Source organism: Gopherus evgoodei, chromosome 1 (genome assembly GCF_007399415.2).
Source record: "Gopherus evgoodei ecotype Sinaloan lineage chromosome 1, rGopEvg1_v1.p, whole genome shotgun sequence".
In the NCBI taxonomy this organism is placed as follows: domain Eukaryota; kingdom Metazoa; phylum Chordata; order Testudines; family Testudinidae; genus Gopherus; species Gopherus evgoodei.
Genome location: NC_044322.1, coordinates 53,978,439 through 53,996,049, shown reverse-complemented (window position 1 = coordinate 53,996,049; position 17,611 = coordinate 53,978,439). Strand labels below are relative to the sequence as shown.

At 43.3% G+C, this 17,611-nt stretch overlaps 1 long non-coding RNA gene across 1 annotated transcript; it reads left to right on the top strand.

Moving 5' to 3' along the window:
• Nucleotides 1-2,171: 2,171 nt before the first annotated feature.
• Nucleotides 2,172-4,506, top strand: LOC115652529. The gene is made up of 2 exons (XR_004000675.1): nt 2,172-2,250; nt 3,684-4,506. It is a non-coding gene; the product is annotated as an uncharacterized LOC115652529 (long non-coding RNA).
• Nucleotides 4,507-17,611: the final 13,105 nt, after the last annotated feature.

Here is a 17,611-nt window from a genome sequence, read left to right as displayed (position 1 = left end):
CCTAAAGCCAGCGTCTCTGAACTGAATGTAAACAAGGAATATTGCAAGAGGGCCTTCCAGTGAAAAGAAATTAAATTGGCTTGGTCGTAAGTGTTGTTTACATTCTCAATTTCCAATCTCTCTGCCCTCTCTTTCTGCTACACATTTAATTTTTCCACTTTTGGACTCAATTTCCAATCGCTCTGCCCTCTCTTTCTGCTACATATTTAGTTTTTCCACTTTTGGACTCAATAGTTTAGTTAAGCAGACCCAGTGAGCTGAGTGACCGACTCAAGATAACCTGACGCGGGTGAAGTCGCATAGGACGTAGGAGCTTTCCGTGAGCTTAACTATGTTATTAACAACCTGAAAGAATATGTGCTTTTAGGGGGATTCTTGTCACCCGTCTCTTAGGAGCCATTGGATGGGATGGTTCCAGTGGTACCCTCTGCGTGAGAGTCTGTGCGTAAACGATGGAAAGGGAGGCCGAGCGCCGGAGTTGTTTGAACCTGCTAAGCGCTCTCTAAGTTCTTACTTGAGTCCGCAAGAAGTTGGTGCTGCCTCTACGAAACATTCGTGAAACTTCTGCAGGATTGAGAACCTTCTGTGTTTAGGAGAACTCCTTTCTGCTAGCACCAAGGCTATATATATACTGATGCACATTAGAAAGGATTTGAAGAAGAGAAGTGAGGCTAAACGATTTTGTGCTAATGAACCGAGTGATGTGATTGTTCTAAAAAAAATTGCAATGGACATGCAGGGTGATATACTGCGTTTGAACAGAAACTGTGGACCAGGTGAGATTTCCAGGTTTTTTTCTTTCGTGTCGTGAAGCATCTAGCCGGATGATTTTCTGTTGTTTATGTTACATTACAACGGATTCTTTTCCTATTATTGTTTTATTGACAAAAAATACAATAGTCACTTTGAACACCCCCCCACCCCCGCGCACACACTCATTTTACTGCAAGGTGGCGGAGGGGCTCTGATCCTGTGGCTCAGTTTTATGATAATAGAAAACTCTGAACGACAGTGAAATAAATACATATATTGTAGTTATTTTCTTATCTTGTATCCTGATCCTGGTTTATCTTCTTTACAACTTTGCGCTTGGGAATAATATCTCATCGCTGCTGCAGCTGCTGCTGCTGTTTCGGCAACATCCGACAGTTTGCTCATCCTCCCTAGCACTATGAGTGTTTTTCTCTGCCGTGCTATGGTAAACAACAAGAGAATTTAAATAAACCAGTCTGAAAATAAACAATGTTCGGTGTCAGTCAGAAGACTGAGTTCCTTCAGTGTGTGGAGTAAAAGCCGTTTCAGAAGGTGCAGGTTTTTAATAGCTCTTTAAATAATGTGTACGATTAATTCTATGAACACTTAATGACGGTAATAAAGGGTCAAACTAATGAGTAAACGATGAATAAACATTCTTGGTAAGAGTACAGAATTGAATAAACAGTAGTTAGGATATCACTTAATGCTTTTCTTAAAATTAATGAAAAAAGGATTGTGAGTCACTGGAACAACTTTTAAAAATACGCTTTTAGGACAAATGAAATGGATTATTGTGATTGGGAATGGACAGGATAAAAGCAAAAGGTTAAACGATTGAATAGCAAAAAGCAAGCTTGCGGACTCCAAACAAAACTGCCCAGATGCAGGTTGAACTTCGGTAAAAAGCACTGCGTTTAGAAATGTAACAACAGCGCTTTAGAAGTCTCTAAAGAAAAGCTTAATTGTTCGAATTTAGATAACTAGGAAACTCGTTGTGACCTACATTGCTGATCTGAGTCAGCACTGAACAGCCAGCTTGCAAACTTGTACACACTCCAATTCTTACCGTCAGCAACGGATCTTTTGGGTGGAGCTCTTTTCCACAGTTTCTGTAAGCACTTTATTTGGTGGTTGCTAGTCCCATGTTTACAAATAAATAAAGTTAGATGGAGAGACAAGGTGGGTGAGGTAATATCTTTTATTGGTAATATCTTGGGACCCAGCAGGGCTACAACACTGCATACAAAGTTACGTGGAGTCCGTTTCTCGTCTCATATCTAGCTTTGTCAAAACTGCCTCCCTACTTGCGGTTTTCAGTACTGTACAGTCAGAATAGATGCAATTTAAGATTATTTAAATAGCTTATGAGTAAAAAGCTTATTTAAGCAAATATAAGTTTCTCCAAGTTTAGAAAGGAGGTAATTAGAAGAATGACACTGCATTTTCAGAAGGGTTTCGGATCACTTAGCTGTGCAGATCAGAGATGTTACGTAGGTAAGAGGTATTGCATGATACGTACCGTTTTTTCTTTCTTAATACCGTAGAGAGTTCAACTTCAACAAAAAGTTCTTGCCATATTGTTTTCCGTATCCCTTGTTTAATGCACTTTAATACAAGCTGTGCAAGGGCTATATACCAAATGTCGATGTCGTTAATTAAGGATTCTAGTTTATTTTGTTTGAAGTGAAGTTGGACATAGTTGAAGAGGCTGCATGTTAAACACACGGTTGAACACTGAAGAAGCGAGAAGACGCACGTTAGCAGTTTGATCAGTGATCAGTACATTAACACTAAACCCCCACTCGTGTCTAAGGAAATCAGTCAGACTCCGCGTCCATTTATATTCAAAATGACAAAAAGAGTTCAGATGAAATACCCTCCGAAACTTCGCCTTTTTGAAAGAAACTCTTTCTGTGTTTTTGTTTATTTTTTTAATCATGTCGTTAGCACGAGTAAACAGAAACGCCAACATTCATAGTCTTAAATTTATTGATTCTAAACAAGAGATTTACTATGGCTGATCACCAATTTGTAGTGTTCCTTTACATCTTTTCGCAAACTCTCATAATTTTCTTGGCAAACAAAACCAAAACACCCCGCCCCCCAAAAAACCCACACACATTCAGTAAAGTATCAGACTTCAGAATCAGTCAAGGACATCAACTCCAATTTCCTTCTATTGAGATTCGGGACCTTTCTTTCCTTAAAACATAACTTTTAGAACAACGATGTTTATTTGATTCAAAACTGTTTACTAATAACTTAATAGATCGTTGTTTCTTAAGTGGTTACATTTCAGTCTCGCTTCTTAGTATGAAATCAGCCAGGCTTCTGTATAACGAGTGAAATCCACCTCCTATTCACCTATAACTGAAACGAGAACAGAAAACGTCAGTTCTCATTTCGGAGGGGGAAGGGAGGGGAGGAATTTTTTTTTTTTTGCAGTGAAATGGCATGTATCCAAGCAGTGTTTCTTAGCTCAGGCTTTGTGAGACTACAGCCTAAAGTAGGAAAATTCGTCACTATTACACCTCCATATCTAGTTAATGCTAGTTTAGTGACACTCACTAAACAAAGCAAATTTAATCTCTGTAAACTCTTAAAAAGAAAAAAAAAATTCCCTGACACGGAGAGAGAGTGTTAGAAACCTCAATTAAAAACCTATCCTTTTCTTTCTAACTGTCAAATACAGCTGAGAAAGTTTTGTGAGTACGGTTCGTTCTTGGAAGAGGATCAGATATATTTAAAGGGGAGAGGGTGGGTAATAGGTAGGTGTTTTCGTTATGTCTGCCAGCATAATCCGACACCCCGTGGCTGTGTCTAAACCGAAATAGGTAACCCTAGAAGATCTGAATCAATCCCTGAGAGTTTTATTTAATACGGATTGGAGTTTTCCGGGAGTCCTGAAGTTTTCTCTATTATTTCAGTCCCTTAAAGCTCCACGAAGCGGGGACCTGGGGCAGCCCCAGGAAATAAAGCCTTGCACCTATTTCTCGAGTCCAAAGCGGCGAAAGGGTTAAGGAGTCCTGAACGGGGCTCGCACAAGGGCAATTGGAAAAACCGAATCGCTTCCAAGACATCCGTTTAGTCAGTACGAAAAAAAAAAAGCCTTGCAAAATGTGGTTTGGGGAAACCTGCAGAGGAAATGGACACAGTCTGCGCTTCAGGGCTCAGTCCTCACGGTGAAGCTGAAGGAATCAGCAGCTTCCAGTTAACACAATTCAACCCCAGATGATTCTGTCCGTGGACTTCTCCTGTTCATAGGGCTGCATAGTTTCATATGTATTTTTTTTACCACCACACAAATCAAGCACGCTCGACCAGGTTTTTAAGGATTGGATGATTTATATGCATCAAATCGGATCTCTGAAAGCTTTTGTTTCACTCGCATGCTTGATAATAGTTCTGTTATCAGCAATGTGCATCTGTAAATGTTAAGAATCTAAAATTTGTCCTTTATTGTGACATTGTAGGAACGAAAATGTAGAATATAATGAAGTAAACCTTTTATTACGTTTCAGCACACGACGTAAAATAAAGTTTCGGAGACGTTAAGTGCAAGGAACTAGGCTGTCCTAGAGCAAAATCGCTTTAAAAAAACGGAGAAAAAGACCCATGTCATTACCAAATGTGGTCTGTATGATTTGCTTAAGTAAATTAACGGGTGTTTGAAAATGTGCGTGTCACTATATTGAATTAAGCATATATTGCTCTAAGTAATGAAATAAAATAATCTGGATTTGGTCAGCATCTCCCTTATTGTTGGTGGGGTATCTATAAACCTTACCCCGTTTCTTATTTTGGTACATTCGCCACAACATTCAACCAGGGATGTGATTTTTTTGGAATATATTGTTTTAATAATGGACCACGTGTGTGTGGAGGGGAACCATTCATTGAAGCAGTGGCTTTCAACCTTTTCAGACTACTGTACCCCTTTCAAGAGTCAGATTTGTCTGGCATACTCCCAAGTTACACCTCACTTATAAACTACTTGCTCACAAAATCAGACATAAACATACAAATGTGTCACAGCACACTGTTACAGAAAAAAAAAGCTTACTTTCTCACCTTTACCATATAATTATAAAATAAATCAACTGGAATATAAATACTGTACTTACATTTCAGTGCATAGTATATAGAGCAGTATAAACAAGTCATTGCATGAAATTTTAGTTTGTACTGACTTCACTCGTCCATTTTACATAGCCTGTTGTAAAAGTAGGCAAATATATAGATAAGTTGATGTATCCCCTGGAAGACTTCTTTGTACCCCCAGGGGTATGTGCATTAAAGAACTAGTAATACAATTTGTTTAATGCTTATTTCCAGACGGAAATATTGTTTGAATTCTCTTTTGGTTCTATCTGTCAAAATATTTGACTGCTGGGAACAACTTAAATATCTGATGGACAACTTGTTTGACAGAAGGTAAACATGAAAATCATCCTACTGATGTCGCTTTCTTAGCATTCTATTTCCTAAGGAACTTTTACTTTGAAATGTCATGGAAGCTATAGTTTTGGTTGTATTTTTTTTCTGAGAGTCGTGGGGTAATCGGTTTCCTGTTCCTAACATATTACATCTTACTTAGATTTACATGTAGAATTCACGTGGCTCTTTATGCTGACTCATTTTTGGTTAGGTAGGTTTATGTTATGTTTCTATAGTGGCATAATTATATTAAGATTCTTTCTAACTACTAAAGAATTAAATTGTTTATCAACACAGAGGTCAGCACAAGTACCGCTTTGCAGAATGACTGCGGTTTCCAGTGCCCTCTGCATTGAATAACGGATTAGATGTTCATTTTGGTTCAAAAAGAGAGTCACTAACTGAGTCTTGGATTAGGATTTAGGGGCTCAAAGTCACATTCTTCCAATGGATCTTGGGGTGCACGGAGAATGCATATTATGGCCCCATATGGTAAACATTTCCTCTTTCCAAATGTTCAGAATACTGGCTGTCTTCCTGTACTCTTATTTTTTCCCTGGCACATAAACGATTACTCAACATTTAATATAAGGTACAGAATTACCTCACATTTTAACACACGTCAAACACTACAATTTTTTAAATTTCCAAAGGATCAGAAAAAAGGGCATCATTGTTTTTTAAAAGCGTCTTAAAGAATAAATAGAAATTTTGAAATAGATGTAGAGACACCGACACGCTTGACGGTGTGATGACTGTATAAACAGGATATCAAATGCTTGACTATTTGACTTCCTAGTGACGTAAACGGTATAACTCCAGCAAGACGGTACAGTGAAAATGAAGTATTTTTACACTAAAAATACCTTAGCAAATGGCATAGACTCAAGAACTTTGGGCAAATAATGTGTTCAAAGATGTTTCCTATTTAGATTTTGGCTTCCAGAAAATGGGCAATTATTGTCAAAAATGCTAAAACTTCACATGTAGAGAATATCATCATCTTTCTGGGTCATTGGACATTCCAAAAGACAGAAATTATGATGACCCCAACCCGGAAATTAACTTGTAACTCGCTGAAAAATAAGTGAAACTTTCAAGATCTAGTAGCTAATTGAAATAATTGAGTTAGTTTTTCCTCTTGTGACGCTAAAACCGAAATGTGTGTTTTTGACATCTCAAAGTTTCATTTTTGATAGATCATTCATCGAGAGCCAGAGATCTGTCATTTAAATTTCTCTTAAAGCATGAAATTATATCGACGGTGCAACTGAGTTTATTTTAATCGTCTGTAGATAGTTTTGTTTATACACAGAAAACTGGTTTGCAGTGCACACAAAGTACATTTCTTCAATTCTTGCCTGAGATACCCAGTTGAGATAGAAAATCATAGGATGTCTTTGTTCTACAACATTTTTGGGGCCCATTACGTAGATTTTTGTTTATTTAGGTTTTTTTAAATGAGGAATAAGTTAGAGGAGTTCTAAAAATGAAGCGCTTATCCGAAGCTCATATTTTGCATTGAATACTGCTCTGCCTATATCTTACTTGTTATGGCATATGAAGTGAAGAATAACCATAACTGAAAGTCATGCCACATTTACATTGCCAGCCCTGTCCTTCGAACAGCCCAGCCCCACAGATAGCATTATCACTTTTGCAAAGTGGCAAATACTTCTCTCAAAATAATTAATGTTAGCTTTGTTTTTGCACCCACGGCTTATCTCTGTCCCGCAGACACTCTAACCAGTGAAACCAGTGGGCGTGCAGCAGGCAGCGCCTGCTTTGAGACCTTCCTTTCCTCGTTTCCTTCTCTTCAGAATGTTGCAGTTAAAAGGCTGATCTTTTGGTGATTCTTAAGTTTAACTTCTGCAGCTGCTGGTGGCCAGTGTTTACAATAATGCACCCTCCAAAGAAGGTCTTTTATCTCCAGCCTTCATACGGAAAGTATGAAGAAAATAGAGAAGTCATTTGGTGTTTAGCCATTTGATCAGACGTTACACCGAGAACACTATTCGAGCTAATATTTAACTTTTTTGAGGACTGGGCGGGGTAAACTGGAATTTCCCTATCAATTATAAAACAATAAACAATATATTTGGATTGCAAAATGATGAAAAATAATTTGGGGGTAAAATTCAGCAGACCCTGCAATTTTGTACTTTATTTATTTATTTATTTAACATTTATTTGTTTATTTATTTAAAATTTTGATTGAAAGGGCATCTGATTTATAATGTTAGTGTCACACTGGCCGTGCTCTTTTCAGTGGCAGGATTACTTAATTAGCCCTTTCGGTTGCAGCTGCATTGCAATTCAAAGCTGCTGAAACATGTCACTATATTTTAAGTTTGTTTGGCTAACATTAGGAGGGTAGGGATGGATTCTTTACCACAGAAAATCCTCAGTATGCATTTGAAAGAACCGATCTGACTGCGGAAGACAGAAAGAAGAGTTGTGTTTTGTGGCTATACTGCACTGAGGCAATCAGTAAGATCTGAAAGGTGGGCAAGCGTTTGTGTGAAGCAGCCTCAGAAGTGCTGACAGCCTATCACAGAAAAGCCACACAGGAGAGACCCGCGTTTGACACACTTCTGCGTCTGGAAATCCGAAGCGATCCAAGCAGCTGTGAGGAAGACAAGAGCAAGAGAGAATAGTTTTGAAGTGACAGCTGGAGAGAATCACTGTGTTCAAAAGGTCTAAACTCCTAATTCTACTCACTCCTTAGGAGCGCTCGTTATACGGCCGCCCGATAACTGGGATATGCAGAAGGCACATGCAAGCACTTATTCTCTCGCAGCCTTGCATTTGGGATCTATTCAAGAATACAATGAACGTTTTAGGAAAAGTACTGCTCTTGCAGCGTCCTTTAACTTGTGACGGAAAGGGGGATCTGGTGATAGTGTGAGTGTTGGGATGTCGGTGCCTTAACTATGTTGCCTTGGTCTACTCTAGACGCCTGTACGCGGCCAATAAACTGATGAAAAAAATCAGGGCATGTCGCTTATATTTTTTGAGGGGTTGGGCCTTGCACAACAACCAGGAAACACTACAGAGCACCAAGATCTGGAGAGGTTCCTACAGTCTGAAAGTCAGATTCTGTTCTCAGTGACACCAATGTAAGGGCTTGATTCAAAGTGCACTGGGGTCAGAGGTAGTTTTTCTACTGACTTCAAAGGGTTTTGGATCAGACTCTTAATTCTGAGGACTTTCAGTGAAGTTTGTGGATGTCCGGACTTAACAGATGTCATTGAGCAGAATCCGAGAAGGAGGGAAATGAAAATAATATATGACATACACTTAGCAGCTGATGTAAAAGGAGGTGGAACCATTCTGAATGCTATCAATAAAGCTCTCTCCTTCCCTTTTAAACACTACGGTGAATGTTTTGATTTTCTGGCATGTGAATGAATAGAAAGGAACAGGCCTTGCCATCAGTCCCTCTCTGCTTTATGCTCCAAAGATTTATGGGTACAAGTTCTCTGTCCCATAGTATATCACTCCAAACAACACCTTCTCCCAGTGACACCAATATATATACTTCAAAGATTTGTGTGATTTATTTTAAAAGCACCGTTTCATGGATTAGGTCTGACATTTTGGTTGTGCCAGGTATTGCCCAAACTGAGTAGATCTGACTCTTGGTTATTTTGGCTGCCTTATGTCTCTGATGGAGTTGTGCAAATGCAAATAAACATGATCATCAGCTCCATCCCTACCCTGGTTTCAGAAATCCAGACTGAAATATAGTTTTCATGTAGCAACAGGAAGCTCTTTACATATAACAAAGCTGACTGGAAAGAGTGTAGAAAACCTCCAGGAAAGATTCTCTGCTAGAAGTAAACTCTAGAGTGGAGTTTGTTTTCCCTTTAGGATCAACATGACATTGAAATTTACAAACATTCCACAGTGGCTCATTAATTAGAATTAGTAGCTCTTTATCTCTCATATCTAAGATATAATACTATATAATATTATAAAACTGTTGTGCTGCAGTATTTAAGATCAAGTGATATTATATATCACAGAGATATTTTTATTTGACCAGATAATCAATTTTTGCTTGGAGCATGATGTGAAATGTTGAGCATTTTAAAGAACCCAGAGATAAAATGATAGCATCAACCATTCTGGTTATTCCTCAACTGCTCTGGATAAACTGTGTGGTTTCCTCCCTGGTCGTTTGTTTAACCCATCCCTCTGTTATAAAAATGTCATGCCACCACTCCCATAATCTCTTAGCTAAAGACTATTTTTGGCAGCAGATTGGGTCTTGGAACCCTCTTCAGCAGTTGACATTAAATAGAGGTTGAAACCACTCATCTCACCAGGTTGTTAGCTGAACCAGATCAGAATACAAGTCAGCCCGGGTGAAACCCTTTCACTAGTACCTTACATGAGCAATTTCCTTTACAGTTCAATGAAAACCTGTTGTACAGATACCATTGGCCTAATTTTGCCATGGCATAGCCACCACAATTCCATTTGTTGCATGTGATACCTCAGCCACTATAATCTGGAAATAGAAGGACCTAAGATATACATAGGAAAAACAAAGCATATCTTAAAAGGTTTTGAATATTTAACCTGATATGTGGTTTTTAATTTTATAGATTTGTATGCAGATCTGAGTCAGATCACAGTCTGGTGAGCTGAGTGGTTTCAGCCTCCACGCAAACATTGCAAACTGCTCAGCTCTACTCAGAACCTATGAAAATGTGGCCACTAGAGTGGAATTTTGTGACAATGGTTCTAGTAGCACAGTTCAACCTCCTATAATTTTGTGTTTAATTTGATAATTGGAATTATAAAGCATATCAATATTCAGTTATTTAAACCAAAAGTAAAGCTTACTCAGAAATGATCACTAATTCAGAAAAATGTTTTCTTTCCATTAGCACATTTTTCTTAGAGACACTGAATTTCATTTAGCCTCAGCCATATGAATTAAATGGATCAAATTCAGTAATGACATATACCCCTATACAATCCCATGGACAAAATTAATCCATGATGAAATTGTATTGAGTTTAGCAGAGTTACACTAGGGATGGACTTGGCTCAGTAGGATCACCTGGAATGCAACTCAGCAGTGAATATAGCCCACTGTGTTTCTCTGTGTATATCAGAGTTAATATTTCCCCATTTGATTAAAAGACTAATTTGTACCCATTCTCTGGCGCAGAAATGGCATGTTACCATAAATTAATTGATGAACTGGCAGGAGTTCAGGGAAGAGCAACCAAAATGATGAGTGGGTTGAAGGGATTGATTTATGAAGAAAGTGTAAGGGGAGCTATATAGTTTGGGTAAATGAAGATGAAGAGTTTGTGTCTCTGAAGAGGCAATGAACCTGAAAACAGTCTACAGATATTTGTAAGGTATAAACACCAAGGGGGGTGAGAGGAATTATTCAGTGTGATACATAGACATATAACTAGGAGTAAAGAAATGGAAGTAATAAAAAGGCAGGTTAGACTGAATATTAGGAAAAACTTCTTTACACAAATGTCTTAGTCTGTGACATAGTCTCCCTAGAAAAGTGAGGACACCTCATTACTTGGGTCTTTTAAAACCAGACTTACCAATACTCTAGAAAATGTAGCTGAATAACAGCTAAGTATTATTACTTAAAAGTGCTATATGGAACAGTTCTGTACTGACAGAGTTGAACTAGAAGGACGAATAAGAGGGTTTCATCTCTAAACTCCAAGATACCTTGTTTCTATGACGGAGTATAATATAACTGCTGAGTTTCTCACCAGCATGTGCATACCTATGTGTTTGTGTATAGCTTTTCTGCAGGGCCGGTGCAACCATTTAGGCAACCTAGGTGGTCACCTAGGGCACTGGGATTTGGGGGGCGGCAGTTTCTTCGACAGTGACCGCAGCGGCCAGATCTTTGGCCACCCCGGTCGCCGCCGGCATTTAGGCGGAGGGAGCTGGGGCAAAGGAGTGCGTGAAGGGCCGCCTGCAGCAAGTAAGGGGAGGGGCGGCACGCAGGGGAACTCCCCGCCCCAGCTCACCCCTGTCCCACCTCCTCCCCGAGCACACCGTGGCTGCTTCACTTCTCTCGCCTCCCAGGCTTGCAGCGCCAATCATCTTAGGTGCCGCAAGCCTGGGAGGCGGGAGAAGTGAAGCCACGAAGGCATGCTCGGGGTGGAGGCAGGGCAGGGGTGAGCTGGGGCAGGGAGGGTGTGTGCTTCAGGGCAGAGGGTGGGGAGCTGCCGCAGGTGGAGTGCCTCAGGGTGGAGTGGGAGAGTTGCTGCGCGGGGGTCGGGGGCCAAGGTGGAAGTTTCACCTAGGGGGCGAAACATCCTTGCACCGGCCCTGCTTTTCTGCAGTATAATTAACTGACCTTCACTCTCAGTTAAAGCTTACAATTCCAGGGCCTTCTCCCATTCCCTCCCTCGTATTCATGTGCTGCTTCTCTGCTTACCTGAAAACTGTTTTTCTGAAGGGTTCAGCTATCTCCAGGGCCTTTAGGATTAATTTCAGCCTGCAAGGTACAAAGTGTCTTCAGAGAGACTTTTTGTATGCTCTCATTTTCTACTGAAGTCAGATCACTCAAGGGGAACTGATAATAAAAGGCCCAATCTTTTAAGGTGCTGAGTACAGCTGGGTGAAATTTTTCAACTGAAACTTTTTTCCAGCAAAAAATGCAGATTTGATGACACCAAAATGGTTTGCAAATTTTTGTCTGTGTCACTAAATTATTTACGTCAAAATCAGCCTCCTCCCTTAAGAAATATTCTGAAAAAGCAAAAATATTTCATTTCAGCATTTTAAAATGGGATATTTTGATTTTTTTTTGTTTTTAGTGACTTTTAGTTTTGAATTTTTTTTCAATTTAATTTAAAAAAATAAAAAACATTAAGAAATTCAAAATTAAAACATTTTCTTTGACCTAAAATGATTTTTTAAAAACTTTTTGATTTGCTGAAAATTTTGAAAATTTTCAATTTGTAGGTCAACACAAAATGATCTCCCTATCCCCCAATTGTTTTTGGTAAAAATCCATTATTCACCCAGCTGTAGTACTGAGTGCCTTCTGTTGGGTGCTCCTGACTGTATTCAGAGACAGTTGAGTGCACTCAGAATTCCTGCTGAGGTAATTTGTAAGCAGGTGTTACTCAGTAGTTTGCAGGATTTGGTACGGTAGAGTGGTGGAGCTATTTAGCACAAACAACACAGAGTCAGTCAGTCATATTCCTTTTTGCAGGAAGAACTTTGTATCTCAGCCGCAGAGCAACAGTCCACAAAACATCAGAAATGCAACAAAAGTGTTCCTAGCTCAGGATTTCTCACCTAGACCCAAGTTGTGAGTTTAGAGGCTAGACTTCTTCCACGTGGTCTTGTTTCCTGTTCCTGGAGCTACTGTTTCTTCTTCGAGTGCTTGTTCATGTCCATTCCAACCACGGTATGTGCATGCACAGGTGCACAGTAGCCGGAATATTTTTCCCTCTGTCAGGTCGGCCTGGGCGCCCCCTGGAGTCGTGCCTTCATGGCTCTCAATATAGAGCCCTGCCGACCCGCCAGCCCCTCAGTTCCTTCTTACCGCCAGTGACGGTTAGCTGGAACGTCCCATAGCCCTTGCTTAGCAAGTGCCTTTATCTCCATTTTTTGTATATAGTTTTCTGTAGTTAGTGCACAGTAGTTAGTTGGAGTTAGTTGGGGGTTCCCCCCACTTTCAACTTCCCGGAACCAGGGTATGCTGCAGTCCCCGAGTTTCAAAACCTGTGAGATCTGTGCTAAGTGCATGCCAAAGAGTGACCTCCATGCTTCTTGTCTAAGGTGCCTAGAGGAAGGTCCAATGTAGGATCTGCTGCAAGTTCTGTCCCAGATCTATTAAAGAAAGGGAACGGCGGCTTAAGGCAGCTCTTTGCCCCCACTCAGACCCCAGTTGGGGAACTCTGCACCTAGCATGTCCTGGTCGGTGTGGAATGCCCTGGCACTGTCATCCTGGGAACCGGTGCCGAAAAAGGACTCTTCCCAAGATGCTTGGCACCGGCACGGCTCCTCCTGTGGCCAATCGGCTAGGCACTGGTCTCAGTCACTGGTGCCTCAGACGAAGAAGAAGCCAGAGAGGGAGTGTTCTCCCCTAGCTAAGTCTAAGCTGTGAGACCCCAGTTGGGCCACAGCACCAGGTCCCCAGGCAGGGCCGTGTCGACTCCTGCCCAGGCGAGGCAGTTGAGTCCTGGCCCAACATGATCGCTGGATCCTACTGGCCAGCAACTACCGCTCCCCTTGACACTGGAGGCTTTAGAGGTGGCTCAAGACTTGTGGCGTCTCATGGCACCATTCTCACTTCCTAGTACAGAGTTGGCTCCAGCCCCGTCTGCACCACTGCGACCCCAGGTGCAATCAAGAGGGAAACCAGAAATGATGTCCGAGCACTCCCCTTCTCCATGGCATCCTCCAGCACTGACACCTCCGGAGAGAGAACCTAGTTGGTCCCTGAACTCCTGATGCTCGGTGCCCCGAAGCATGGCTCCTCCATGGTCTTCGTATTCTGAGACCTCGAAATCGGAGTCAGACTCCAACCACTCTGATAAGAACAGGAGGTTCATGCTGTGGTGGGAGAGATGGGCTTACATGGTGCCATGGCCACCGCAGTGGCAGAACCCCTCTCAGCAGCCCTTCTGAACCCCATGAGCTTTTCACCAGAGCCAGAGAAGGAGCCAAGGGTCCTGCTCGATGGCAACTTTGATGGCTTCGGCCACCTTTATCCCACTGGCTGAGCAACCAGCCACTGAACCAACAGCTCTGATGTTGACACCATCAGCTGTGGCACCAGCACCGGCTTTGGGACCAGCTTCAGCACCAGCTGTGGCTTTGGTGCCGACATCAGCACTGGCTTCCTCAGTGGCTCTGGCGCCACCAGTGGCACCGATAGTGACCTCAGCACCGACAGTGGCACCAACGGCAGCTCTGGCACCAAATAGCGCGAGCAGCAGTGCCGCTGATGCTGACACCGGCACCGCCTTTGGGGCCGACAGCCCCAGCACCAAGCATGGCACTGTCCATGTCTGCTCCTGCACAGGAACCCTGAGAGTCATGGGATCCCTTGGCTGTCAATGACAGGAAACTGGTGCTGTTATTTGGAGCTTCTTCCTCGTTGTCACCGGATGAGGCGCTGGCTGGTACTGGGTGGTCTTGTTTCCTGTTCTTGGAGCTAGTGCTTTTATGGCATTTCCCTGCAGGACACTAGTGGGAGCTTGAGTTGGGATACACCAATTCCAGTAACCCAAACCAATCACTCATGTAGGCACCTAAAAAAAATTCTGTTGTTCTTGTATGAAATTAGTGGAGCTAGTAATAATCTGAATGTTCAGTAGCAGGAGAACATGGGATCTAATCCCTTCCATGGGTCACTCCGTTGAGCTCAAATCACACTGAATCATCTTGGCTTTAAGAATTCTTTTATTTGGTTCTTTGTGGGTCACCAGGGGTCCTTTCATGATCAGGTGACATTTCTGTCACCTCTGTTATGTGCTGGAGGTGAGACAAAAAGCTCAGGGGAGAACCTCCTCAAATTGTCCATTACCAGACATGGTGGAGTTTAGATCCATGGCTCCTGGGATGGTTCGTTCAAAGGTCAGTCAACTGGACCCAGTTGCAGCCTAGCACCACAGAGTAAAACAACCAGGGCCGGTGCAAGGATATTTTACGCCCTAGGCAAAACTTCCACCTTGCGCCTCCCCCACCCCTCCGCCCAGAGCATTGATTATTATAAACTTTCAAAAATGAATACTGCATAATGTGGCATTGTTCATTAGAATTAATATACATTTGGCTTGAAAATTTATTAATTTCATTATTTAATCTACATATTTAACGAAACTAAATGAATAACCTGACTGGCTGGCTTTGGGCACGGTGGTGCGGCAGGGGTTGGATGTAGACAGGGGGTGTGGGGCTAGCTGGCTTCAGGCAGGGGCTGTGGCAGGGATTGGATGGAGATGGGGTGTGGGGCTAGCTGGCTTCAGGCAGGGGGGTGCAGCAGGGGCTGGCTGGAGACAGGGGGTGTGGGGCTAGCTGGCTTTGGGCAGGGGGGTGCGGCAGGGGCTGGCTGGAGACAGTGGAGTGCGGGGCTAGCTGGCTTCGGGCAGGGGGGTGCAGCAGGGGTTGGCTGGAGACAGAGGGTGTGGGGCTAGCTAGATTTGGTTGGGGGGTGCGGCAAGGGCTGGCTGAAGACGGGGTGTGGGGCTAGCTGGCTTCGGGCAGGGCAGGGGATGCGAAGCTGGTTGGAGATGGGGTGTGGGGTTGGCTGGAGACAGAGGGCGTGGGGCTGGCTGGAGGCTGGGCAGGAGGTACAGCAGAGGCTGGCTGGCTTTGGGCAGGGGTGTGTGGCAGGGGTTGGCTGGAGTGTGGGGCTGGTTACAGGGGGCTGGTTACAGGAAGGGATGTGGGGCTGGTTACGGGAAGGGAGTGTGGGGCTGGCTGGAGACAGGGGATGTGGAACTGGTTGGAAATGGGGTGTGGGGCTGGCTGCGGGCAGGGCAGGGGGTGCAGCAGAGGCTGGCTGCAGGCAGGGTGTCGGGTACCACGGCCATCCCTAGATATTCTGGGGCCCTACGCAGCCCCCAGGCGGGGTGGTGGTGGTGGTGCCCCAGGCCTCTGTGGGGAGAGTGGAAAGGGGGGGCCAAGGCCTCCTCAGGGGGGCAGAGCTGGCTTGGAGGGCAAGGAGAACCACCCCCCAGCACTCACCGGTGGCACGACTGGGGCCAGGTCTCTACACTTCCCCCCACCAGTGAGTGCAGACCTAGCCCTGCTGCGGAGTTCAGGGAGTTGGGGCGGGTCTGAGCAGAGGTGGGGGCCTGGGGCAGAGCCAGAGCAACAGGGAGCAGCACAGCGCCCCCGGTGACCGGAGGAGGAATGTCATCACTTCCTGGCGGGCTGGAGCTGATCAAAGCCTCAGAGCCCCCTTGCACAGCGGCAGGAAAAGGGTTACATGTTTAGCCGGCGCCAGGTGAGCATCCCAGACATTTTGGGCACTGCTTTTTGGTGCCCTCAAATCTTGGCACCCTAGGTGGCCGCCTAGTTTTCCTAGTGGTTGCACCGGCCCTGAAAAGAACTGTTGGGCAATAGCCACAATCATCTCTGAGGTGTGGCCATTTACTGATACCATAAATGATGATGGGGTAACCAGATATCTCCTTAGATACAACCAATTTACAATGTCCTGTCAGATCACTGTACATCAGAGATCACAGGCTTTTCCTGCAAGCACATCTGATTGGTGCCTAAGTCTACTAGCTCTTGAACTTCAGTCTCTGTTAGTATTGGAATCTCACACCTCTCAACAGAGAAATCCTGTGGCCCACAAAAACAAAACAAAAAGGAGGGAGCTTCTTGCCCCTGGAGTGATTCTAGTTCCATTATTAGCAGTTATCCTTTTGCTCATCCTCAGGACATGCTCTGGGGGCATAAGTCTTAACCTTAGTTTATTCCTAGCTGAACCACACAAAACTCCATGGAAACTCTGAGTAGGAAACCCCCCAGCCCACAAAGAATCTTCCACGTGGTATGTGTAATTCCCTTCAAAACAGAGACAGAGTTTGTCAGACATGATAGGCATCCTGACACCTATCTTCCCAGGCTTAGTTCTAGTCCTGCAGTCCAGACTGGCCCCCACTAATATCTCCTTTATGCATACCATCACATTTGAGGTATTTGCCTGATGGTATAAAATCCATTCCTTTGGGTCTGTCAGCTGCGCTATATAGAATTGTTCCAAGACAACTAACCACACTATCTCCTCACTGTAACATGTTTCTAGCTTTAGCCATCAGTTGAAGAGATCCCAGAATCAGTGATCAAGGGTGAGAGCTGGGGAAAACTTTTCTGCTCAGAATTGCCTGTGATTTTCTTCCTTCATAAGCCCCGGTCCATCCAAAATGGCTGCTTTGTGTAATTCATAATAACTTTCAGAGGTATGATCCATCACCCAGCATCATCATACTGCTTGAGGCTTCCTAGTCAGGCATAGGGCCAGCCTGAGTACCCAATGGTCATGGAACCACAAATGTGCAATCACCAGACATTCAGAGATCTTTGTATGCACCTCTATGTCATCCTTAGTTGCCATTTTAGTTAGGAATCCTCCTTCCATAGATGTGGGAGGAGATGTGGCATTACCCTCATTCAATCCAGAGAAGTTCATCTTATTCATTCCATTACCTGCAACAAGAATCTTTTCTGGGCTTCTTGATGATGTTGGTGGTCATGCTGCTTCTAGAGCCGCTGCTATTGCTGCTGCTTCACCAACCACTTTAGGCTTTCTTTTTCCATGTTACAATGGATCAGTTATTACTTCATACAGTAGACAGACAGGTCTGTTTTTACAGAGAGAACTTTATATATTAGTCACAGAGCAATAGTTAAAACATCACAAATGTAACAAAATCTGTTCCCC